General features: G+C 43.8%; 1 protein-coding gene across 50 annotated transcripts in view; it reads left to right on the top strand.

Annotated features, from left to right (window-relative positions):
* Positions 1-24,997, top strand: part of MGAT5 (alpha-1,6-mannosylglycoprotein 6-beta-N-acetylglucosaminyltransferase) — a 398,003-nt gene that overhangs the window by 85,687 nt on the left and 287,319 nt on the right. For 7 of the 50 annotated variants that reach the window (XM_055572819.1, XM_055572816.1, XM_055572778.1 and 4 more), the window contains exon 3: positions 22,542-22,634. The exons of 27 other annotated variants lie outside the window; for them this stretch is intronic. The gene's annotated coding sequence lies outside the window, so the exon portion shown is untranslated. Of the gene's footprint in view, positions 1-4,180; positions 4,268-6,000; positions 6,074-11,522; positions 11,570-22,541; positions 22,635-24,997 lie in introns of all 50 variants that reach the window. 16 more of the 50 variants (XM_055572807.1, XM_055572809.1, XM_055572786.1 and 13 more) reach the window with 6 other exon arrangements.

Here is a 24,997-nt window from a genome sequence, read left to right as displayed (position 1 = left end):
AAGGTTTCATTTAAACCATTTCTAAATGTACAGCTCAGTGTCATTAAGTACATTCCCATCACTGTGTAACCTTGCCTACTGTTCATCACCAGAACTGTTTCATCTTCCCACCTGAAACTCTGTACCCATTAAAGAACAACCCCTGCTTCCTTTACTGCCCCCAGCTTCTGGCAACCACCCCCAGGCCCTGGCAACCACGCCCAGGCCCTGGCAACCACCCCCAGGCCCTGGCAACCAGCCCCTGGCAGCCACCCCCAGCCCCTGGCAACCACCATTCTTCTTTCTGTCTCTTTGCCTTTGCCTGTTTTAGGTACTTCACAGAAATGGAATCCTATGATATTTCTCCTTTTGTACTGACTGCTTTTGTTTAGCTTAATGTTTTCAAGGTTCATCTATACTGTAGCACGTGCCAGAATTTTCTTCCTATTTAAGGCTAAATAATATTCCATTGCACATGTATATCGTATTTTGTTTATTCAATGGAATCTTGAGTTGCTTCCACCATTTGGTTGTTGTGAACAATTCTGCTTTGAGCATAGGTGTTCAGATATATCTGTTCCAGTTCTTACTTTCAGTACTTCTCTCTACCCAAAAGTGAAATTACTGAATCCCAAATACTTTATTTTACAAGGAGACAAGTAAGCCACTTCCTTTTACGGGACTGGTGTGACCAGGCAAATAGTTACATGTCAAAGAAGTAAAGCAGGTCACTTTAATGAGTGAGCCAATAGCAAGTACATAGTTTGCTCTCAGATTTAGTTTGTTAGAACAGACAACTCTTGTTTGTCACTTACGGGACAACCCCACCAATGGTGATAATTGAACATGTGAATAAAGGTCAGGGTGTGACAGGCCGGAGATATTTCCAGGGATCCGTCCACCGTATGTTAATCTTATCCCTTCTCTCCTTCTTCCTGATAGTTCCCCCTCTGGTTGTATGGTCTAGTGATTAAGAGCCTGGACTCTGGAACTAGATCACATGGATTCAAACTCCCAGCCCCTCCAGTTACACGTTAGCAGATGACCTCACTTTCCTGTACCTCATTTTCTCCATCCATACAGTGGGGTCTAGAATATAGCCATACTTCACACTTGTAAACCTCTTAGAAGAGTGCCTGGTACACAGTAAGTGCCTGGTGAATGTCATGATTGTATTATTATTATTACTGTTATTATTATCAGTGGTCATGTGCACCTCACTGATTGGTAACTCATTTTTAAGTGACAATAAAATATAGATAATAAAAACTTTGAGAGCATCGGGTATAGGAGCATCCCTGTACCTTGTTAGTGGGGAGTATAAGTTGGCATAACTTTTCTGAAAGAAAATGTGGTAATATTACTATATCAGAAGCCTAAGAATTCTCTTTTTTGATCTAGTTATTCCTTTTTTCTAAGGTAATATCTGAAATTGCGAGGATTGGAGTGAGAGACATTCTGTTATTGTGTTATTTTCTAACAGAGAAAAATTGGGAGAAAAATCAATGCCCAATTGTTGTTGATGTTCAGTTGCTAAGTCATGTTCAACTCTTTGTGACCCTGTGGACTACAGCCTGTAAGGCTCCTCTGTCCTTCACACTGTCCCAGGGTTTGCTCAGATTCATGTCTACTGAGTCGGTGACGCTATCTAACCATCTTATCCTCTGCCACCCCCTTCTCCTTTGCCTTTACTCTTTCCCAGCATCAGGGTCTTTTCCGGTGAATTGGCTCTTCGCATCATGTAGCCAAAGTATTGAAACTTCAGCGTCAGTCCTTCTGGTGAATATTCAGGGTTGATTTCCTTTAGGATGATAACATAGTGGAGTACTATTTACCTTTTAAATTGTGGTCTAAAGATATTTTTTATCCTGAGAAAACACTTAAAATGTGTTATTAAGATATAAAAGCAGGCTGTGTGTGTGCTCGGCCATGTCTCTTTGTGACCCCATGGACTATAGCCCACCAGGCTTCTCTGTCCATGGGATTTCCCAGGCAAGAATACTGGAGTGAGTTGCCATTTCCTCCTCCAGGGGATCCTCCCTGGAATCCTCCCAGAAATCAAACACACCTTTCCTGTGTCTTCCTGCATTGCCTGGCGGATTCATTACCACTGAGCTACCTGGGTAGCCCATAAAACCAGGCTATAAGAAAGCAAATATAATATTGTTTTTGTGATACATATATATGTGTATCCACACATTCTCTGTGTATGTATGAAATATACCAAAATCGTAGTAGTAAATATGTGAGTGGTGAGGTGATAACTGATTTTTTAACTTTATTTGTGCTTTTCTGATGATTTGGCACTGAGTACATTTCTGGCATGAGAAACATAATGTTTCTGTTAAAGAAAAAGGTAGTAACTTCACTTGGAAAAAGAAGATCCTGGTTGGTTCTGAGAGACTCAAAGAGCCCCAGAGGGAGAAGACCACAGAGTGGCCAGTCCAGCACCCAGTGATGGGCTGACCGTCCCCCGTGGCTGGCCTTGCACTCAGGCTGAGGTGCCCAGGCAGCCTCCAGAGTCCCAGCTGGGGTGTGAGCCCCTTCAAGTCCTTTGACATCAGTGGCTGCAGGGCTGTCTCCCCTCCCTTCCACTCCCAGGGAGTCTCTAGCTGAGGCGTTGAGGGGTTTGTTGGGATTCCTCGGCGTCGGGAGGAGGGTGTTATTTAATCAAGTTCCATGAAAGCTGGTTCCTGCCAGATCCCATTTTTGGATCCCATTTTCCAGTCTCGTTAAGTCTTTCTGGCGTGTCTAACACAGACATTTATGTCCTTGTAGTTTTGCGCATGAAAGGATAAAAATAAACTTGCTCGCTGCTCAGCATTGATCCTAAGCAATATATCTTTCACTGGACGTGAGTGCCAGATGGCATGGCACCTCCTACTGGGTAAATGAATAGGCATTTGCTGGGAAACCTTGACTTGCTCTTGAATCGTTCTGTGCACCTTTAACACGAAACTCTGCCGGTGGCAATTTGCCTTTTTTCCCCTCTCCCTCATGGAATTTTGGGAAGGAGATAGAGGTGACATCGACTCTCTGGTTCCCAGAAGTTGAATTAGTTTTATTGCTAGTGTTGTATAGGATATGTCTCCGTAAACAAACACATGTGCCAACTTCTGGGGAAAGTACATTTTTTTTTTCTCAGAGTTATCTGCAAGGGTAGCATTAAAATACAGTTTTGCTGCCTTCGGTAGAATAGTATGCGAGTAGGTATCAGTGTGAACAGGGCCATAAAAATGGTGCAGGTGGTTATAATATCACTTCGGTTGCAGTGTTCCATGTCCATTCTCTGTCACTCATTCCTGGCACAACTTTGATCAGCAATAAGGCAGGGTAGAATATTAACTCTTAAAAAGCTTTTTTTTTAATTGAAGTATAGTTGATCTACAATATCGTATGAGTTTCAGGCGTACAGCATAGTGATTCAGTTTTATGTCTATGCATGTCTATATATTCCTTTTCCGATTCTTTTCCCATATAGGTTATTACAGAATATTGAGTAGAGTTCCTTGTGCTACACAGTAGGTCCTTGTTGGTTATCTATTTTATATACACTAGTGTGTATATGTAGACTATTATGTCTTAAGTTCACCCCATAATTGATCAACAGCTTGAAGAAGATATGACTTTCTGGGTGCTGTGCAGTAAAAATAAACGTTTGAGTCACTCAAAACTTTTGCTCACAAAATATGCAATAAGTGCAGCAACATGGATGGACCTAGAGTGTGTCAACTGAGTGAAGTTAAGTTCGACAGAGAAGGAGAAATATTGTATGACATCCCTTATATGTGGAATCTAAAAATAAATGATACAAATGAACTTACTTACAAAACAGAGACTCACAGACTTAAGAAACAAACTTGTGGTTGCCAGGGAGTGAGGAGAGGGATAGTTTGGGAAGGTCAGGTATATACGGCTATATTTAAAATGGATAATCAACAGTGACCTATTGTATAGCACATGGAACTCTGCTCAGTGTTATGGGCCAGCCTGGATGGAAGGCGGGTTTAGGGGAGAAAGGATACGTGTATATGTATGGCTGAGTCCCTTCGCTATTTGCCTGAAACTACCACAGCATTGTTAATCAGCTATCCCCCAATACAAAATATTTTTGGTATTAAAAAAAATGTAATAAATGATGGGGCATGTTTAGAATCCAAATGTTTTGATCTTGCCCACATGAATTCTCTCTGTTCCCCAGGAGGTGTAGATCCCTCTTCAGTACAGTTTTGCTCCAGTCACTTCAGTGGATTCTGAAACCCCGCCTCATTCACCAGCCCTTCTAGTGGTAGGAGCGTTCTTCTGTGCTGGCCTCACTTTCTTCTCTGGTGAAGGCCCTGGTGGGAGGTCTTCTGTGAGCATTTATTCCTCTCCTTGATATTGGTTGGTATTTTGTGGTTCGGATGGTCCATGCAACCCCAACAAGGCCCTTGCTTCAGGAAGCCAAAGAGAGAGTTAAAGTTGGGAGCTCTTTTACTAGTATTCACAAATCTTTTCTCTCTGATCTGAGCCAGTGCTCAGGTACTTAATGTCTTCCAGTATTTTATTAGTGGTTCTGGAAGTGAAGGTCACATGTCTATTTTATTTTCGTGGTCTCGGACCTCAAATTTCCCTGAACACAGTTGATATTGGGGTCATGCATAATGGAGTTTGTCGACCTTCAAGACAAAGACAGCTTGGAATATTCCTGTCAATGGTTCAGGTTTATTTCTCACCCACCTGAGAAGGTGACCTAAATCTGAATTAGAAGATATTGTACTAGAATTGAGTCCTTGTTAGTCTTCCACAAATGCAATACCCTCAATGTTTTTAAACTTGACTTAGAAAAAAGTTTCAAGGATGAATTTTCTCTTCTGGAGAAGTATTCAATCTGTCTTTTCAAAGGTTCTGAAAGAGTCTTTTGATTTTAGTCTGGGCATTGTCTGTAACTTCTTGCATCTTATCCACTTAGCTTAGAGTATAATTTTCTAGACATTACCCTAGAAATTACAGAGGGAAGAAAGATTCAAATAAACATTTAATCATGGAGTCAGAAATGTCCCATAATACTCTGTTTTTATCTCCCATATGGGATGAAGCATGTGGTTTTGTAATTTATGTATATAGGCCCCTCTGTTTCCTTCACTTACTGTGAACTCTGTTGGAATGTGTTTCCTTTAGCTTCACTCATTTTTTAATTCCTAGTAAATACCTGCTGCATTAAGTGAATCCCAATGTAAGATTTGCCTGGAGGCTTTTTAATGTCTGTAATTGTTGCTGTATTGAATGCCTGGTATGTGTGTGTGTGTTTTAAGATGAACTTCTGAATGGACTGGATTATCTCCTTTCCTGGAGTTGGTTTTCTCTGTGTAGATTTTGTTAAGGAGTAGTCTTTATTCTTTATGCTGTGCTGAGAGACCCTGGGTTAGATCTTTGAGGATTGGGGAGTCTAGGCTTTACTATGCCCGTAACTGGCTTGTGTTCTCCAGTAAGTCATTTTTAATTTTTTATTTATTTTTAATTAAAGGATAATTGTCTTACAATGTTGTGTTGGTTTCTGGTGCACATCAGCATGAATCAGCCGTAAGTACACATGTATCACCTCCTTCCTGATCCTCCCCCACCATCCCACCCCTCTAGGTCGTCGCAGAGCGCCAGGCTGAGCTCCCTGTGTCAGCAGCTTCCCTCTAGCTATCTGTTTTACACGTGGTCGTGTATATATGTCAGTGCCACTGTCTCCATTTGTCCCACTTCTCCCTCCCCTGCTGTGTCCACAAGTCTGTTCACTATGCTGTGTCTCTATTCCTGCCCTGCAAATGGGCTCATTGGTACCATTTTTCTAGATTCCATGTGTATGTGTTAATATATGATATTTGTTTTTCTCTTTCTGACTTCCTTCACTCTGTTTGACAGGCTCTCGGTTCATCCATCCACCTTCCAGAAAGTCATTAAATGTATCTGGGCATCTAGAACAAATGGTCTTGAAGGTCCCTCCAGTTTTAAAATGCTGTGAGTTTAAGAATTACCTGCTTTATTTTTCAGGAACTCCAGGGCAAAAGGCTTCAATGATCCTTACAGAATTTGAAGTAACTTTTTCCTCAGATTATCATTTTAGGTAGGTCCCCTCAGGCTCCTGTTTTATATTCTGAATGTGGTATTATTTGAAAGTTGAATTTTCTCATTGCCCAAATTGTTCTTTAACCTTTAGTTAGACCTTTGCTTAGTCCCCAAGCCATGCCGTAAGCAAGTCACAAAAGTGGGGATTTCTACTGAGCATAGACTTGGTCCAGATTTGCCTTGTACTTGGGAATTGTGACCCATGACCTATTCTTGGTGTTTGTGAAAATACTGTTTCCATTATCTTTGAAAAGAGAGACCTTAGGCTGTTGCTTCCGGCGCTCAAGTGCTAGCATGGAATGTGTATATACTTTTTTTCCCCTTCAGATCTTTAGGTAAAAACAAATCTATATACTATCTAAGGGGACTTTTAAAAACATTATTTAATGTGTGTATGTTTTTGATTCAATGTAGGATCTGCTTTCAAAGCAAAACGATCATTGAAAAAAGATATGGCCACTCAGACTTCTTAGTGTGCTACCTGTTTTTCTAATTGGTGCAAAATTGTCTTTCCATTAAGTACAGCTTTTAATAAATGATAGTTGTTGCTCATAAGTGCCATGGATCTTTAACTCCACTGTTATCCTTTAAAATCTGAGTTTCCTACCTTAAGAGACTAAGGTATAATATTGAATAATTTAAGGGAAATACTTGTGGTTGTTTGATTTACATGGAAATTTCCTTAAGGCATATGCTCTGCTTTTGAATTTTCAACAATTTTGAAATTATTTTCAAGATAGCATTAACACAATTCAACACCTTTATTCATTAGTTCACCAAATACTCAATTCATTCATACTGTGTTAGGTACTGGCATGCATGGGGTTGGCGATGGCGATGGGGTTACAAAGACGAGTCAGCTGTTCTTGATATCAAAAACGCAACAGCCTTGATTAACAGGCATGTTTAGCACAATATACTCCAATCCATTTTTTAAAAAGTCCTCTAAGCCCCTAGGAGTGGGACCATTTCTACATTTGGAATTGGCACTGATGTGGAGGAATTTTCCAGGTCAGGAAGGGCCTTCCAGGCAGAGGGAACACCATTAGCGTTGGAGAAGTGATAGTAGACTTGTTTCAGAAATTGTGAATAGTTTACATAGTAATTACTGGTGGAAAATTCACTTCAAAAGGTAGATTGAGTCATTAGTTGGGTAGAAGATGAAAGGTTTGTTTTTTGTTTTTTTTTTGAGGTGTGTCTAGCACTTAAAAAGTTTGATGTTGGGGATTAAAGAGAGATTTCTGAGTCTCCTGACCTTAACTAGCTATCCTTTGTTGCTGAAGATGGTAACATCTGCCATATTGAAAGACTGAGGAGGAAAAGGGAGTATGAAGGGATTGCTTTCTGAGCAGTAGTTTTTGTGTTCCATGTAGGAAAGAAAGCCCTTGTGTTAGAATACATGAGCAGCTGCTTTAATGCAAAACAGTAGTGACTTAAACAACCTAGAGTTTCAGTTCAGTTCAGTCAGTCATGTCCAACTCTTTGTGAACCCATGGACTGCAGCATACCAGGCTTCCCTGTCCATCACCAACTCCTGGAGCTTGCTCAAACTCATGTCCATCGAATCAGTGATGCCATTCAACCATCTCATCCTCTATTACCCCCCTCTCCTCCTGCCTTCAATCTTTCCCAGCATTAGGGTCTTTTCCAATGAGTCACTTCTTCTAATCAGGTGGCCAAAGGATTGGAGTTTCAGCTGCAGCATCAGTCCTTCCAATGAATATTCAGGACTGATTTCCTTTAGGATGGACTGGTTGGATATCCTCGCAATCCAAGGGACTCTCAAGAATCTTCTTCAGCACCACATTTCAAAAGCATCAGTTCTTCGGTGCTAAGTTTTCTTTATAGTCCATCTCTCACATCCACACATGACTACTAGAAAAATCATAGTTTTGACTAGATGGACCTTTTTTGGCAAAGTAATGCCCCTGCTTTTTAATATGCTGTTTAGGTTGGTCATAGCTTTTCTTCCAAGGAGAAAGCATCTTTTAATTTCATGGCTGCAGTCACCATCTGCAGTGATTTTTACTCAAGTTGACTAGAGCAGCACTTCTCTTCTGCTAAAGGGCCTGAACTCCTTCCACCGGGCTGCATCTCCAGGGTTTCTCTCTGTCATTTGGCCCTGGTAACTCAGTGGTCAAGAATTGGCTTGCAATGCAGGAAACATGGTTTCAATCCCTGGGTAGCGAAAGATCCCCTGGAGAAGAAAATGGCAACCCTCCCCAGTATTCTTGCCTAGAAAATCCCATGGACAAAGGAGCCTGATGGGGTCACAAAGAGTCAGACAACTTAGCGACTAAACAAGAACAAGGGACGATAGAGTGTGGGAGGAAGGGCAAGGGGAGTTAGTGGCCTAGAAGTTGCACACATTTCTTCATCTCTTACCCCTGCCACCTACTGCAGGAGATCCTGGTGCTCTGCTCAATTTCTGAATCTTTGAAATGAGTGGAGAATGGTTAGGGGTGAACATTAGCAGTCCATCATAGCCCTATTTAGACCTTGTCCTCTGCAGCTGAAGCTGTTGATAACTACAAATAAAAGATTCTTTAACCCCTGAGTCATCAAGAAGGTTAGCCACAGCCTACTTTCTCAGAGTGAAAAATGAAACAGGCCTTACCCTCTCTGTCTGCCTCTTCCAACTCCCTGAGCCTTGTAGTTGGCTTCCAGCTGCCCTCCGTGACCTTCACCATTATGGGCAATACAAGTGCCCAGGCAGACATGCACATATCTTGCTCTGAAGATTTCTAGCATTCTGACCCAGCGTTCTTCAGAACTGCCAAGCTACTGGCAGCAATGCCCAGGAAGTGTTCGGGAGTACTCCTTTTGCTCCAGAGTCCAGCTGGATGGGAGGCTGGGCTGTCTTGGGCCATCTGGACTCCCTCCAAGGTGGCTGAGTTAATGAGAACTTGTGGGCATTTTGGTACAAAGCTGCCTATAGACTTCGAGTTCACATGGTGTGGGTGAGCGCAGTCAACTCACCCTTGCCGTGCCTCCTATAGCAGCAGCTCCCAAACCTGCCTTGTGATCACATGAAGGAGGGGTTGGTTAAATTTGTGGGATCCTGCAATCCACCACAGTAGACCAGCTCTAGCAGGTTCTTAGGCTGATGGCCAGAAATGGACATTTAAGCAACACCGCCTCTGTGTGGGTTTAACAATAGGCCAGGTTTGGGACCCATTGCTTTGTAACCTTTCCCTTAACTACTTACAACTCTCGTGAACTGCATCTCATTGCCCATTCCACTGAGGGGTTTGTATTACAGCTTAACTTGTAAGTGCAAAGCACTAGGCTGTTTCTGATGCTCAGTAAGTATTCAGGAGACAAAAGTTTATTTTCTGAATGAATGATATTTGTGTGCAGCTCCCAGGCTCCCTTGAAATGTATTCTCATGGCATATTAAATTGTCTTAAAACATTTTGGTTAACAGAAGGTAAAAATGAGCACACCAGGAAATGTTGCATGTGTACCATTTCAGGGAAATTAAATACTTTCAGATCTTCCAAAATTGGTGATAGATTGGAAAGTAAACATTAAACTCCGTTCTGGAGGTTTTAGACTGTGCCAGTGTTTCGTTAGGGAAATCTTTTGCACGTAATTTGGCTAGAATCTTAGAGAAGCAAATTCCCTTCCTTTCTTAACTATACTTCTTTGCCCCCCATCCTCCGCCTTCCACGGGAAGACAGTATGTTTTCCTGCTTGCTGGTAGGACTCAGAAACTTGTGTATCTCATGAGACAAAATCTCGTGGGATGGGGCTGGATTCTTGGAGGATTCTTGGAGGGAGTCAGGGTCAAGTGGCTGAAGCTGTGGGACCAGCTTTGACAGAAAGCCACTTTTCCTCTGTGCCACCTGTGGACAGTCAGGTTGGTTTCTGATGGAAGCTGGCATTTCAGGGCTGGCTGCAGCTGTCTTTTGTTTGCATGCTCTGTTTTCTTTTTCTAAAAGCAGTAGCCTGTACCTCTTTGTTCCATTCACTCTGTGGGGACTGAAGGATTAAATCTCTGTTTAGAGAGACATGATGACTTTTACGCCATTCTGCACGCTGGCCTAACAACTCTTTCATGTCTTTATTCTGTGATTTTTTTTTTCCCAACTGTTTGATCATTCAGATATTCATTCTGTGGTTTTGTTCCCTTAGTCATTCAGGTTTTTCTTAGGGTTTACCTAGAATCCTTTGCTTTGTTTATTCTCCTCCCTTACTATTTGAACTTTCAACTTTGGGAAGGTGATCCAGAAAATCCTCTGCTTGGGAAATGGCTCTGCATAATGGCTGGTATTCATTGTTGCCATTGGCCCTGCTGGTTTAAGGGAGGCTGGTGTTGATTGGGTACCTACTGCATGCTGCTTTTGTTGAAATGGAGCAGATAGCAGAATTGAACATTCTTGCCCACAAGGAACTTCTGTAGTCTGGCAAACATAACACTTCATGCATCATTAAAGCAGTTGACTAGAAGTGTGTTTCTGGAATACCTGAGAATTTGTTTTCTCTGTCTTAGGTAAACTTCTCTGAAATGAAGAGTTGATTATGTAGGACTTTGCACATAGCTGTAAGCCTTTTATTTGGACAAAGATGATTGTTTTAGCTGATCCTCTAGCCCCCTTCACTCCCCGCCCCCCCCCCCCATAAGGGCTGAGAAAGTCACAATTTGGGGGAAGTGTTCCAGAAATATGTGGGTGACTGACCTTGATAAGGACACTGTTAATAGCCATGCCTGAAGGATTTCAAGAGATTTTCTGCCAAGGGAGTGTAGCTTTCAGCCTGAATGCTTCAGACAGGGCTGTTTGGAGGTCCCCTGACATCAGCTTCCTTTGTGAGTCCTTCTGGAAATTTCTCTCATCTTTGCAGTGTTGCTGCCTTCGCAGGGACACAGCTGTTGTTCCTGGACCAGGGCTGTCCTTGCCAATTAGTGGTGCCACTGGTCTCCCTCTCTTTTCTATTTTGGCACTCTTTGACCTTCCCTCTCTAATTGTAATCAGATAAACCCAATTTGGTACAGGTTAAGTGTCTTTCAATGTCATCTCTGTTGACCGTTAGCCCTTCTCCATTTATTTATTCATTGAGGGAGTAGTTAAGCACTTACTATGCAGTAAGCCTTGTTCTCATCACCAAAGATGGGGGTGGGGAGTGAAGAGTGGGATGAAATGAGGTTGGGGTGGTGGCTGACCGAGATAGTCTGCATATAGCCAGGGTAAGGAGCTGTGAATTTTCCCTGCAGTGTAATGGACATCATTGGAATAAGGACAACAGACTTACTAAGGAAGTCTGTGCCAACAACCTCACATTTCTGTCAGGGCCAATAGGCTGAGTTACTTACTTGTATGTGGGCATTGAGATGCAAGTGCCAGGTTATACATTTGATATCCTTCCTAGAAGTGACATGCCATGCCATTCTCCCTTCCTTGATAACCTCATCGTAACCCAACCAAGGGCTTTATCTGCCACTGCAGAAGCTGTACTTGGTGATCATCTTGACTCGTGGAGCTGCCGTGGGAAGGTGAGTTCAGGCCAGTCCCTGGCTGCCTGTCTGTCCCTGTGTTGGCATATTAACTAATGCTCCTTCTTGACTCTGGATTCTGGAGGGAGAGAGAAAAGAAGTTGAATCAAGAGTGCCTGGAGCAGATCATGGGTCTCCACGTTCCGGAAGCTGTGGCCGGCTTTCTCAACCCTCCTTTCCTTTTCCGTCCCCATCTAGGGCTGTGCCTAGAGTTTTCTATCTCCTCTTCTGTTCCTGTCAGTTATCACCAGGGCTCATAAAGACTTTAAAGGTCATGCGTGATATAGGATAATAAAATGCACAGTCGTGGACTTTATGTCACGTCAGTGCCTAGGTGTTCCACAAGCTGCTTTGGAGTTTGAACACACAAAAAATGGATTCAGTTTGGGGGAGCTTATCTGTTGTACTTACTTGTTCAATTACTTTTATTAAAGACTTGCTTTGTGCGCGATCTTACTCCTGGTGCTGTTTCTGAAAAAATGGAGAGGAAGTAGTCTTTGCTTTCTTGAATCCTCTCCGACATAGTTGGGCAGGTGCATCTGTGAATCAGTAGGTACAGTGAAGTCTTAAGTGGTCATGTAAAGGCAGATCCAGGAGTCAGTGGGGGCACAAAGATGTGTCTTTTGGGGGGCACCAAAGAGGGGCTTGTCCACTCTTCTGCGATGATGGAATAGCGTAGGGGAGGATTCCTCTCTTAGGTTTTGGCCACGAGCAGCAGATTATTTTCCCCTGTCTCCTATTTTCCTATCCTTCTATGTTAGGTAACCAACTGTTAGGCAAGATGAGATGATGGGGAAGGAGGGGGAAAGAGCAGGCAGTCCAGTGCCCTTTTGAATCCTCCAGAGGCCCTCGGAAAAGAAGTCGCCATCTTCTGCCGTGTCTAGTCAGCCTGTGACAGCTCCAGTCAGGGTGAAACAATTTCTGTGATTTGCTTTGGCTCCATCTCTCCCCTCGCCTTCAGGGTGACCTGTGCTTGTCAGATCCCCCAGGGCGGGTGTTATTGTCTAGTGAGGTAACAGCTGCACGATGCTAATGAGAAAACAGAGTGGTGGCCTGTGGTGGCCTTGGTGGCCGCCAGGCGCCAGCGTCTTTATCTGCCTGACACAGTGCTCAGGAGGCCGCGCTCCCTGTGCCAAGTGCCTGCTGCTGCTAGGTTTTTTTTTTTTTTTAATTTCTTTTTATTAATATGGGAACAGTGACTACTCACCATCCTTCTTAGAAGCTGCCAATGAGTTCTCAGGCTTAAAGGGCTCTGTGCTAACATGTTGCTTCTTGTCTGTTATGCAAGCTGCCAGGGGTTAGTACTATTGCTAAGTTAATCATTTTCCTTTCTATGATACAGTAGTTGATTGATACTAATGAATACATGCAACTAGTTTCGTAGCATTATTATTATTGTTGCTATTGTTGTTGTATTGAATAACTTTGAAACCACCCAACCCAAGGACTTGGACTTGCCAGGAACTCATATCTCTCTATTCCTCTTTGTCCCATCCCCTGCCATCCCCAGCAACCTTGTGCCAGAATTTTATGTTTATTGTTTTTTCATACAGCTTGTCTACCTTGTGGTTGGCCCAGGGCTCAGTTCCTGGATAGAGGTGCTGCTGTGGGTATCTGCTTTGGCTGCCAGTCCCCAGAGCCCTGCTCATTGCTTTTTTCTTTTTTGTATGTGGGTAAATGGATGGCTGGGCAATGTCCTTTGGGACCTCCCCTACTTGTGAGACTGGCAGCAACATCTCAAAGAGTACCTTTTAGCCAGGATCTTTTTTAGTTAAATTTTAATCTATAAGGCCCATTGTCTTCTTCTATAACAGTTATTTTGTCCTGCTGTCTTTGCCATGTGTGATGCAAGTCACAGATGATAGAACCTACCAGCACACATAATTGGAGGGGGAAAAAAATCAATGCAACTTCCTAACTAATGTGAAAAAGAAATGAAAGTAGTGCATACTCAAATAGGTATTTCATTATCTAAATGCTTGGACCCAACTGTACTAATGAGTTGAGATGACATCGTCAGATCCCTGTAGGTACTGGTAATATCACCAATAAATCTAACAACCCTAAATACCTGGTTGATTGGGTGACTCATATTCCAGGAGTGGTTTTGTCATCAGTGATACAATTTTTTTTTTTTTTTTAATGCTTGGTAGCTTGTGGTAAAGTTGAGAAAAAGGAAAGTAAGTCTTGGTTCAGTTGTGTTCTGCGAAAATTTAGAAGATGTTGAAACTGTGCAAGGGGTAGTTTGTCCCCATCTGGGCGCCTAACCAGTGGGTCTTAATCTCCACAGCAGATCAGACTCCCCTGCAGTGCTTGTTTATAATGCAGATTTCTAGTCTCTAACCCTGATGGGTCCGCAGGTCTTGGGGTGGGGCCCTGGAAAGTGTAAAGGTGAAAGTATTAGTCGCTCAGTCGTGTCCCACTCTTTATGACCCCATGGACTGTAGCCTGCCAGGCTCCTCTGTCCATGGAATTCTCTAGGCAAGAATACGGGAGTGGGTTGCCATTCCCTTCTCCAAGGGATCCTCCCCACTGAGGGATCAAACCCATCTCCTGCATTGCAGGTGGATTCTTTACTATCTGACATGCCAGGGAAGCCCCAGGGCCATGGAATCTACATTTTTAAGGAGTGTGCCTCCTCATCACAGAGCAGTTATTAGTCCCAGGACAAGCTTTGAAACAAGTTGTTTGAAAATCAGTCTTTATTTGCCTTGAGGGTTCCCTGAAGAAAGTCCTGGGGATAGAACACTCAGAGCCTACTTGTTTTAATATGTTGGGAACAACTCGTCTTCCAAGCACAGGAGGAATGGTCTGATATTTGGTGAGTCCTGAAAGGTACATTTCTAGGTCTATGATTCTTTTTTTTTTAATTTATTTTATTGAAGTATAGTTGATTTACAAAGTGTTTGTGTTAATTTTGTTGTGTTAATTTCTGCTTGTTGTTTCATTTGCTAGGTTGTGTCTGACTCTTTGCAACCCCTTAGACTGCAGCACACAAGGCTCCTCTGTCCTCACTGTCTCCCAGAGTTTGCTCAAATTCATGTCCATTGAGTCAGTGATGCTATTTAACCATCTCATCCTCTGTGGTACAGCAAAGTGATTATATATATACAGCAAAGTGATTATATATATACAGCAAAGTGATTATAGATAGATAGATAGATAGATAGAGAGAGAGATATCTGTCTACACACATTCTTTTTCATATTCTTTTCCATATGGTTTATCACAGGATATTGAATATAGTTCCCTGTGTTATATAGCTCCTTGATTCTTGCATTGAAAAAAATGCATTTTCAGGAAATTGATGGAGACATTTTTAAACCTGGGAGTTTTCAGGGTTCCATGAGACATTAAAAGTATGAGTGGTGTTCTGAAAGAGAGCAGGTCTGGTCTTGCCTTTTCTCACTCTTAGCTTCTGGTGACCATAGGTACATCACTCCACCTCTTCGGAGTCACCCTAGGACTCTCGAGGGCCCCAGGTACATTGAGTTTAACAGACCCCTTCCTATGTGAAAGTACTGAAAATTTTAATGATTGCATTCATTTTAATGCATTGCATATATTTTAATGTTTGCATTCAGGGTGAACTATATTCACTTTTCCCTTCTTATTAAAAACAAATAAAACATGAAAGCATTTTCATGGCCCCTAAAAGCTTCCTTTTACGTATGCTGTCAGGCCTTCCATACCATACATGTCATGCTTCCCAGATAAACTGTCCTTACGCCAGTGTGAACATCTTTTCCTTCTCCTGAAAAGGGAGGTTGTAGTTCCTTTGCAGGCGTGTTGTAGGCATTAGCTCTGATTTGAGCAAAAGCTTCTAGCATGTTTACTACCTAGCACAAATTGGAGTTGTTGTACGTGGGCCAAGAGGAAGCCTTCCACCAAAGAGCGAGTCTTTGTACAGGCATTTAAGGAAGGATCAGACGTATCCTTGCACTGCTTAATTTTTCTTAATGAATCACGTTGTTTACACAGAGATTCATTTCCCTCCTAATCTTCATTCTCATTTCACATGTCCTCGTGATTCCCACCATCTGCTGGGTTTGACACCCCTCCCACCCTTTTGGGAGGATCCTGTGGTCACGTACTCATCTTTTCAGGGAGAAGGAATGGAGATGCATTTGGTCCCTCTACTGTTGGGAGGATTTCTTCATCTCAGTACTAGAACTCCTAGTTCTGCCTGGGTGCTCTCGTTCTATACTCAGGCCAGGGACATGGTCTCCCAGGAAGAGGAATTGAGAGATGTAAGAGAAAGCTTTGTTGTTAGCAAGTATAGTGACCCACTGAGCTCTATGAAGAAGCAGAAACAATGTAAAATGAAAGATTAGGAAGCCAGCTAGCTGGTTGGAAGCAGAGAATGGGATACAATGTGAGAAAGCAGAGGAGCTGGGAAAGGGGATGGGAATGTTGTATGGGAGGGGGCTCTTGATGCCTTCCCTGTTGGAACGCAGGAAATCATTCTTTCTCAGCGTCAAAGAGATTGGATAAATTGGGAGTTTCGGATTAACATACACGTTACTATTAATGTATATAAATTAGATAATCAACAGGACCTACTTTATAGCGCAGGGAACTATATTCAGTATCTTGTAATAACCTACAATGGAAAAGAATCTGAAGAATAGATCTATATATATAAAGCTGAATCACTTTGCTGTACATCTGAAACAAAGACAGCATTATGAGTCTTTTATACTTCAGTTTAAAGAAAAGGGAAAATAGTGTAAAAAAAAAAAAAGCTAAGCTAAAACAGACTAAGATGATTTGATATTACCCTTGGATTGTAAGGGCTTCACTGGTGGCTCAGCTGGTAAAGAATCCACCTGCAATGCAGGAGACCTGGGTTCAATCCCTGGGTTGGGAAGATCCCCTGGAGAAGGGAAGGGTTACCCACTCCAGTGTTCTGGCCTGGAGAATTCCATGGACTGTATAGTCCATGGGGTCATAAAGAGTCAGACATCACTGGATTGTAAAACCCTTAGCAGCTTGTGACCAAGTATTTCTTGTGTCCCCGAGACATGCCAGGCACTGGGGAGACCGTGGTAAAGAATCCTGCCCTCTGTGAGCATGCACTCCCCCAGAAGGGTACCACACTTACATCTGCAAACAGTGAAGGCCTATTCGGGTACTCTGTTCTGAAGAGGACAAAGTAGGGTAGTAGAAAAATGGGTGACTGAAGGGTCTTTTTCCCTGTGCTCAGGTCTTAAACCTTTGAGGTGAGGCCTCAGCATGGAAGAGGACAGTCATGCGAAGATCTGGAGGATGGGCGTTCACAGGTTGGGGGCAGCAGGCACCCAGGTTCGGAGGTGGGATAAACCTTTCATGTTCCAGATGAGGACAGAAGCTAGTGTGTGTGCATATGAGCAAAGGGGAAGAGAGCCTGTGGGCTAGGCACTGGCCAGATTGCCTCAGGATCAAGGTCAAGTGTGAGTCTGTGTGTAGCCAGAAGCCAGTTCACAGTGCGGGGTGGATTGGATTTCTGATTTAGAAAGATGACCAACAGCCCTGAGGAGGGTAGAGGGTCAGGTTGGAGGTAGCAGTGCCTGGGGCAGGAGGACCAGCTGGTAGCCAATAGCTATAGTCTGAATGGGCCTACCTTGGTGACTCAGATGGTAAAGAATCCACCTGCAATGCAGGGGACCCCGGTTTGATCCCCAGGTGGGGAAGACCCCTGGAGGAGGAAATGGCAACTCATTCCATTATTCTTGCCTGGAAAATTGCATGGACAGAGAAACCTGACAGGCTAAAGTTAGTGGGGTCACAAAGAGTCGGACACGACTGAGCAACTAACAAACACACACATAGTCAGACTGGGAAGTGGGGGGAGCTTGGACTGGATTGAAAAATAATTCAGACTTGGGAAAAATATTGGAGACAGAGGCTGGTAGACTTGCTGATGAATTAAATATGAGGGGCAAGAAGGAATGGAGAGATTGTGAATGTGAAAGCTGTGGGTTTCATCAGAGCTCTCGGTGGATGGTGGTGGCGTTTATGAAACGGATGGGTGCTTCTTTGTGCGACTAGCAGCCCTGTTTGGGGACCGGCCAAATTGGGGAGATTCTAAACGTTTAAGTGGAGGAGGCATTTGGACGTTTGGAACTGGAGCTCTCTTAGGTGAGGGTCAAGGCTGGGTATATGGATCTGAGGTTGTAGACAGGGTACGCTCACTAAGGGAGAGAACCCAGAGAGGAGAGGGCTGGAGACAGAACCTATGGGTGTGCCAGCATGGTGAATTCTGGGATAGGATAGGAGTCTGCCCAGGAATTGCTATAGTGTCCTGAAGGCTGATCAGTGAGAAGGTGCAATTCTGCAAATAGAAACCCCTACAGAGAGAAATTCAGCAGTATAACCTTCCTTGAGAAAGAACAGTGATGAATGAGTGCTGGAAAATGTGATGTTCCGGCCCTGCAAGGATAGGAAAGCTATCAGAAGAGGCTGTTCCTAATTGAGGGATACAGTCTTTCAAGGTCTTATATTATCTTATATTTGTGGTAAGGATTATTGGCTTTGTGAGCAAAACCCGTTGACATTTGTGGATGGAGCCTACTCATTATATGATAGAGGAATTCCTGGAAATGAATGGCAGTTCTTTTCTTGCCCCTAAGCTTTGCTTTATGAATTACCATAAAGTTTATTTAAGAACCATTCAGTAGTTGAAAGGAAAGAGAGAAGGGTGATTTCCGAAGCTTCTTTTGGCCACCTGCTGCGGAATCTTAGCAGTCTTTCACATCTGGTGGGGTGAGAGAGGTGTCATCTTTAGATACAAAGGCCCCCCCAGGATGTGACTAGTAGGGATGGGCTAGCTCCTTTCTCTCATCCAGGCTGTCTCCTCATCTGTAGCCCACATCTGAGAGACAGGAGCTTATTAGTTTCCTATTATTGCTGCTGTAACAAGTGACCATACTTGGTGACCTAAAACAGCACACATTTATCTTAAGGTTCTGGAGGTCAGAAGTCTGAAGTGGGTCTGTGGTAGGCTGAATAATGCCCTCCACACATTTTAGGCTCTGACTCTTAGACCTTATAAACAGTACCTTATATGGAAAGACTCTGATGCTGGGAAGGATTGAAGGCAAAAGGAGAAGTGGGTGGTAGAGGATGAGATGGTTGGATAGCATCACTGATTCAATGGACATGAACTTGGGCAAACTCTAGGAGATGGTGAGGGACAGGGAGGCCTGGTATGCTGCAGTCCATAGGGTCGCAAAGAGTTGGACATGACTTAGTGACTGAACAACAACAAATATGGAAAAAGAAACAGAGACTTTGCAGATACAAGTTAAGCATCTCAACATGGGCAGGTTATCCTGGATTCTTAAGATGGGCCTTAAATGCCATCACAGATACCCTTATCACGGAGAGTCAGGAGAAGATGGCACAGAGACAGGAGAGGAGAAGGCGGAGTGACTGTGGGGCAGAGACTGGCCTGATGCAGCCACAAGCCAAGGGGTGCTTGCAGCCCCCAGAAGCTGGAGGAGCCAAGCAACAAATTCTCTCTTAGGCTTCTGGGTGGTGGGTGGGGTGGGGGACAAGTAGGGCCCTCCTGACACCCTGCTGCTACTGCTAAGTCACTTCAGTCGTGTCCAACTCTGTGCGACCCCATAGACGGCAGCCCACCAGGCTCCCCCGTCCCTGGGATTCTCCAGGCAAGAACACTGGAGTGGGTTGCCATTTCCTTCTCCAATGCATGAAAGTGAAAAGTGAAAGTGAAGTCGCTCAGTCGTGTCCGAGCCTCAGTCGTGTCTGACCCTCAGCAACCCCATGGACTGCAGCCTTCCAGGCTCCTTCGTCCACGGGATTTTCCAGGCAAGAGTACTGGAGTGGGGTCCTGACACCCTGGTTTCCTCCTAATGAAATGGTTTTTGGACTTCTGGACTGTAGAAGTTTGAAAGAATAGATCTCTGTTGTTTTAAGCCACTAGGTTTGTGGTCATTTGTTATAGCAGCGATAGGAGGCTAATACAGAGCCTCTCTGGACTAAATTCATGGCTAGCAGGGCTGCGTTCTTTTCCTGAGGGTCTGGGGGGAGAATGCTAACTTGCCTTTTCCAGCTTCTGGGGGCTGCCTGCCATCCTTACTGGTGGCCTTCTTCCATCTTAAAAATCTGTCCTGATGCTTGTTAGACATTGACTCTTATGACTTTGACACGAGTCCACATGTAAGGTCCCTTATGGACCTGCTTGCATAATCTAGCCTCATCGTCTCAGTATCATCCAGTTGGCAACCTTAAGTCCAGATACAATTTTGTATTTTCTTTTTAACTGAAGTATAGTTGACCTAAAATATGAGTTTCAGGTGCACAGCATAGTGAGTCAATATTTTTTATAGATTATGTACCATCCAGAGTTGTTATCATGTTATTGATTACACTCCCTGTGCTGTACGTTACATCCTGTGACTTTTATAACTGGTAGCTTGTACCTCTTCATCCCCTTCCCCTAAGTCACCCATCCCCACCCTGCACGCTTCGTGTGCAGCTTTAATTCCCCTTGGCCATGTAAGGCAACATATTCACAGGTTCTGGGGATTAGGACAGGGGCATTTTTTAGGGGGCAGGCAGACATTTTCTGCTTACTATGGATGGTGGGCAGTTACTTAACACATTAGTAACTGGAGATGTATTCACGCCACAGGCATTTGTTTCTGCTGAAATCTGCCAGTCAATAATGTGTCAACAATAGTATATAAGGTGAAAAAATAGGTCTTCTCTGGGAAACCTAACTTGCCCACCTGGTGTTATACTCCTCTTCCAGTCCCTGAGCCAGTCAGACCTTCATGTTTCAGCCTTCAAGCTTGCTTTCTCAAGGCACATGGCAAACCCCAGGATGAGACTGACAGGTTAAAAAAAGATCGTTGCTCCCCAGAGATACTGGTCATTTGCTTCTGCCCGGCTCAAAAGTGATCTTGAGAGCCTGGTGATGAATGACTTTGGAACATTCTCTCTTCCTGGGATCTTGGGCGTGGTTGCCACTGAGATCAGACTCCAGGCCTCAACGATATGTATTGTTGGTGTGCCGCCATCTACTCTCCCCGGCCCACCACCAAGCAGAGCTCGGGAGGTCCGTGCCTGCAGGCTTGGCAGGATGACTTTCCACAGCTCAGGGAGCTTCTACGGAGGCTCAGGCTTTCACTCTATTACCCTTTCGGTGTATGTGTCCAAACTATATTGGTCCATGAGACTCGGCTGGACAGTAGCCACACCTTAATTGAAGGCAAAAAGCCCTCGTGTTCTCTTTTAGAAGATTTCGCACTTGTCACCCTGCCCTAACCCTGTCAGCTTCGTTGCTGTCATTCTTCTAGCAATGGCTGCCCAGGGAAGGAAGGTGGAGGACCCCCAAGGATACAGACAGGCAGCTGTGGAACCACAGCTCTTTGAATCTTGGCAGGACTTTTTTCTTTTAAAGCAGATCAGTATTTTCCAAACTTCATGCATAGTTTTTGCCATCTTCCTATTGCCACTTGTATTAGTTAACATTTTTTCTTCAAATTTATTCTTGTTTTAATAAGAATGTATTGTTTATATATAATAAATTTATCATGTATTTTAATTTGGTCTTATCCTAATTCCTAATTGACAACATATACAAAGGTACACATTTGTTGTGTGTACGGGTTGAAATAATTACTGAACAACTAGAATCAAAACTGTGTTTGGATATTATGTGTCCTCTCAGAGTGCACCTGTATGACACTGGGAACAAACCTGTATTAGACTATGCTGACTGCCCCGGGGGTTTGGTGCTCTAGGGAGATAGAGTCATCAGCCAGACTTCTGTTTAGCTTTAGCAGCTAAGAGGATGGTTGGTTAGCTATTTAGAAGCATTGCAAATAGAATTCCTGTCCACTGGGGTGTGGACAAGCTGATATTCCCAGCAAGCAAAAGAGTTCAGTTACCAACACTAGTATTTACAATATAGATAACACATAGATATGTACCTGCTCCCCTCATCACCCCCCCCCCCCAAAAAAAAAACCCCAACAAACCTTCATCTTTATCCTACTGGGAATAAAGCTATGGAAAAAGTTACATTACTTTTATATGGAATGACTATGGAAATAGGGTCAAAACAGGGCCCTCACCAGACCATGAAACTCAATATTCAAGTGAAGCAAAAATGTAATAAACAAAACTCTGTTTGACCTTTCTCAGTTGGGCTTTAAACTTTTAAAAACTTTGTGTGTGATAGTCTTTTAATAAAACTTGGTCTTACTTTAGGCTCTGGGGAAAACAGAAGAGTTAAATAATAAAGAGAATCAGTGGGGAGAGGCCCCTGGGTTGTGATCAGCGTCAGATATTGCCAGGGTCTTGAGAGCAGTGTTGCTGGGTGGTCTCTGTTCTGTCAGCCTGAAGGCCGTGTGCACCGGAAGACCAAGGCCTGTCCTGCAATTCTGTGTCACCAGCAGTCACTTGTCTTCCTCTTCCTCTTGCTTTTAGGGGGTCAGGGGAGTTGTATGTGGGGTTGGCTTCTTTGTACAATATAAAACACCTTGAAATGATCGCCTTACTTCCTGGCCTCCTCTTGTCCAGCTTTGAGAGAATGTAGAATCAGAGTTCTCTGGAAATTTGGAGCATCTCCAACTTCCCTCCCCAAAACAAAAGTTTTATTTTACATGGAAAATTGTGGGGAAAACTTGAATTTCCCTGGTTCTTGCGTTCTGTCCACCTCCCCGCCCACATCATCTTCTCATTCTTCTTCACAAATACTCCTTTCATTATTCAGTTGTGCTGTGTCAAACCAGGGCAAGGGAGGATGTCAGTAAGACCTTGAGACTCCAGAGGGAGCGAGCAGTGTGGGTAAATGAACCAGCTTGAGTGCTGGGCCTCACTGGGTGAGGAAGGCTGATTTGCTGAAGTCAGCGCAGGTGCGAAACGTTTGGCTTGTCTTCTCTTTGACATTGAGATAGGTTTTGTTCTAGGAGGAGCCCGATATGGACGAGCTTTTTGAATATTTGCACTCTATTTTCAGAGGGCCTTTGCTGCTGACCTGTGTAAAAGCATCACTTTGCTTATACCCCATCGACTCCTTCTCCTAGAGGAAAGAAAAGGAGGCAAGTGACAGGTGAGCAGCTAATTGAGCTCTTGGGTTGAAATTGCAGATGGTGAGGTGAGGTGCCTGCCATTTTGTCTAATCAGAGACTGGACTGGCTTTGGAGACATCAAACGCTTCTGGATAGTGAGACTTGGGCCTCTGTCCTTTTAAATCTTGCATTCTAAGATGAAGAGGGTCAGTTCCAGGTGCTCCCTCGGGTTCCAGCAGGATCCTAAACCCCAGCCACTTTCCCCTGTGGTTCCTATCCACCTCATGAAGGAATGGATGAGGAGGGCAACATTATAATCTTTAAGAAATAGAACTGCGAAGGAACCTGAGCCAGCATTCTGTCCAATCTTATTAACAAGTTCAGGCATGTGGGGTAAAAGAGTTTGCCCCAGGTCACAAAACTGGCTAGTGCCTAAGCCAGTTGGTTACCAGTCCCAGAGTAGCAGTCAGCAAGAACCTTAGCTCCACCTACTGGCCAACCAGCATTGGCTAGTCACTCAGACAAGCAGGGACTTACCCAAGAAAACACCACCCTTGATTTTATTTTTAACTTTTTAATTGGCATTATATATATATATATATATATATATGCAGGAATTGGAGAAGGAAATGGCAACCCACTCCAGTGTTCTTGCCTGGAGACTCCCAGGGACAGGGGAGCCTGGTGGGCTGCCGTCTATGGGGTCGCACAGAGTCGGACACAACTGAAGCGACTTAGCAGCAGCAGCAGCAGCATATATGCAGGAAAGTGCCCATGACACGTGTACAGCTTGGTGGATTTGCACAAAGTGCACACACCCACCTAACCACCCAGACAGACAAACGGAACATCACCAGCAGTTCAGAACCACCTTGTCTCACCCCTTCTGGTCACTCCCTACCCATACGACTCTCCTGACCTTCACCAGTACGGATGGCTTTGGTCTGCTTCTGTGTACTCTATATGAATGAACTCATGTGGTGTGTGCTATTTTGGGTTTTGCATGTTTTGCTCAGTGTTGTGCTATGAAATTCATATCCTCGTGTATATTTGTAGACCATCCATTCTCATTGCTATAGAGTCTTCCATTGTGTGACTATGCTGCCATTGATTGGTCCATTCTACCACAGATGAGCATTTGGATAATTCCCAGTTTGGGGCTCTTCTCAATAGTGCTTCTGGAAACGCTCAAGTATATGGCTTTTGGTGGACATAGGGCCATGTTGCACATTGACTATATACTTAGAAGTGGAATTTCTGCGTCACAGGGAGTATGCATGCTCAGCTGTGTGAGAAAACCGCCAGTTTCTATAAATAGTGGTACCAGCTTGTACCTTGGCCAGGGGGTGAGAGCCGACCTCCCTTGTGTCCTCAGTACACTATTTCCTGTCCATTTCACCTTAGCCATTCTGGTGGGTGTGTAGTGGTATTATGTTGTGGTTTTAATCTCATCCTTTGTATTTGATTCCAAAGGACCTGGTTATGTGCTTTTGTTTGGTGCTTATAATGGACTTTGTAATCCTTACTAGTTTTAGATGGCAACCTTAGGCAGGCATAATTTTTTAAGTTTCCAAAGAGGCTGATGTTTTCTAATAGACCCCACCATCTCCCAGCTGTTCTATAGGGGAGAAGCGTGTGAAGTCGGTGTCTTGTACTGAATAACCATTCTGCTCACTGTATGGTTGGTTGCAGTGAGATCAGCAAAAATAAGGAACAAGGTCTAAGTCAGGCTGCCTTAATTTGGTCTAGTTGACTTGATTAGTACCCACCGTGGGCATTTACAACCCAAAGGAGTCAGCGAGCGGAAGATGGAGAAGTCTGAATCTTGTTCAAATCCAGGTCTGGTGAGACCAAACTTCATTTTCAGGTTTTGAGTGGGAAATTCCCCTGTTGTCACGCATACACTTTCAGGATGGAAGGATTCCAAAGAAGAAAAATGAAGATGAAGTAGCTCAAAACCCCTGACAACCTGAAAGCACATTGTAGTATTACTTCCTAGAATGGAGTTCAAGTTTTTCTGTTTGTCAAGGCAATTGCATGATCTAAAGAATGTACCGTGGAGATCCTGAGGGGAAATTAAAGACTCACTAGGAAGCAGTGTTGGTACATGAAGCACGTTAGAGACTCAGGTCTCCTTATGTAAACGGGTTATCTGAGTCATTCTCCGGCTCTTTTCCTGAGAGTTTCACACCAGCAGAGGAAGGTGATTAATGAAGACAGATTTGGCATCGTTTTTTATGTTGCTCCTTTTGCTGTGGCTGTTTTTCTCTAGGGACCAGCTCAGATGCTCAGGGAATGAGGGAGGTGGGAGTTGGGGGGGTGAGGTCTCCAGACAGGAGACATGATCCATCTTGTGCTTGACAGTTGAGGGCCAGCTGAATAGATCGGATCCCTCGCCTGGACA

This window comes from Bubalus kerabau, chromosome 3 (genome assembly GCF_029407905.1).
Source record: "Bubalus kerabau isolate K-KA32 ecotype Philippines breed swamp buffalo chromosome 3, PCC_UOA_SB_1v2, whole genome shotgun sequence".
Classification (NCBI taxonomy): domain Eukaryota; kingdom Metazoa; phylum Chordata; class Mammalia; order Artiodactyla; family Bovidae; genus Bubalus; species Bubalus kerabau.
This window is presented reverse-complemented; position numbering and strand designations above follow the sequence as displayed.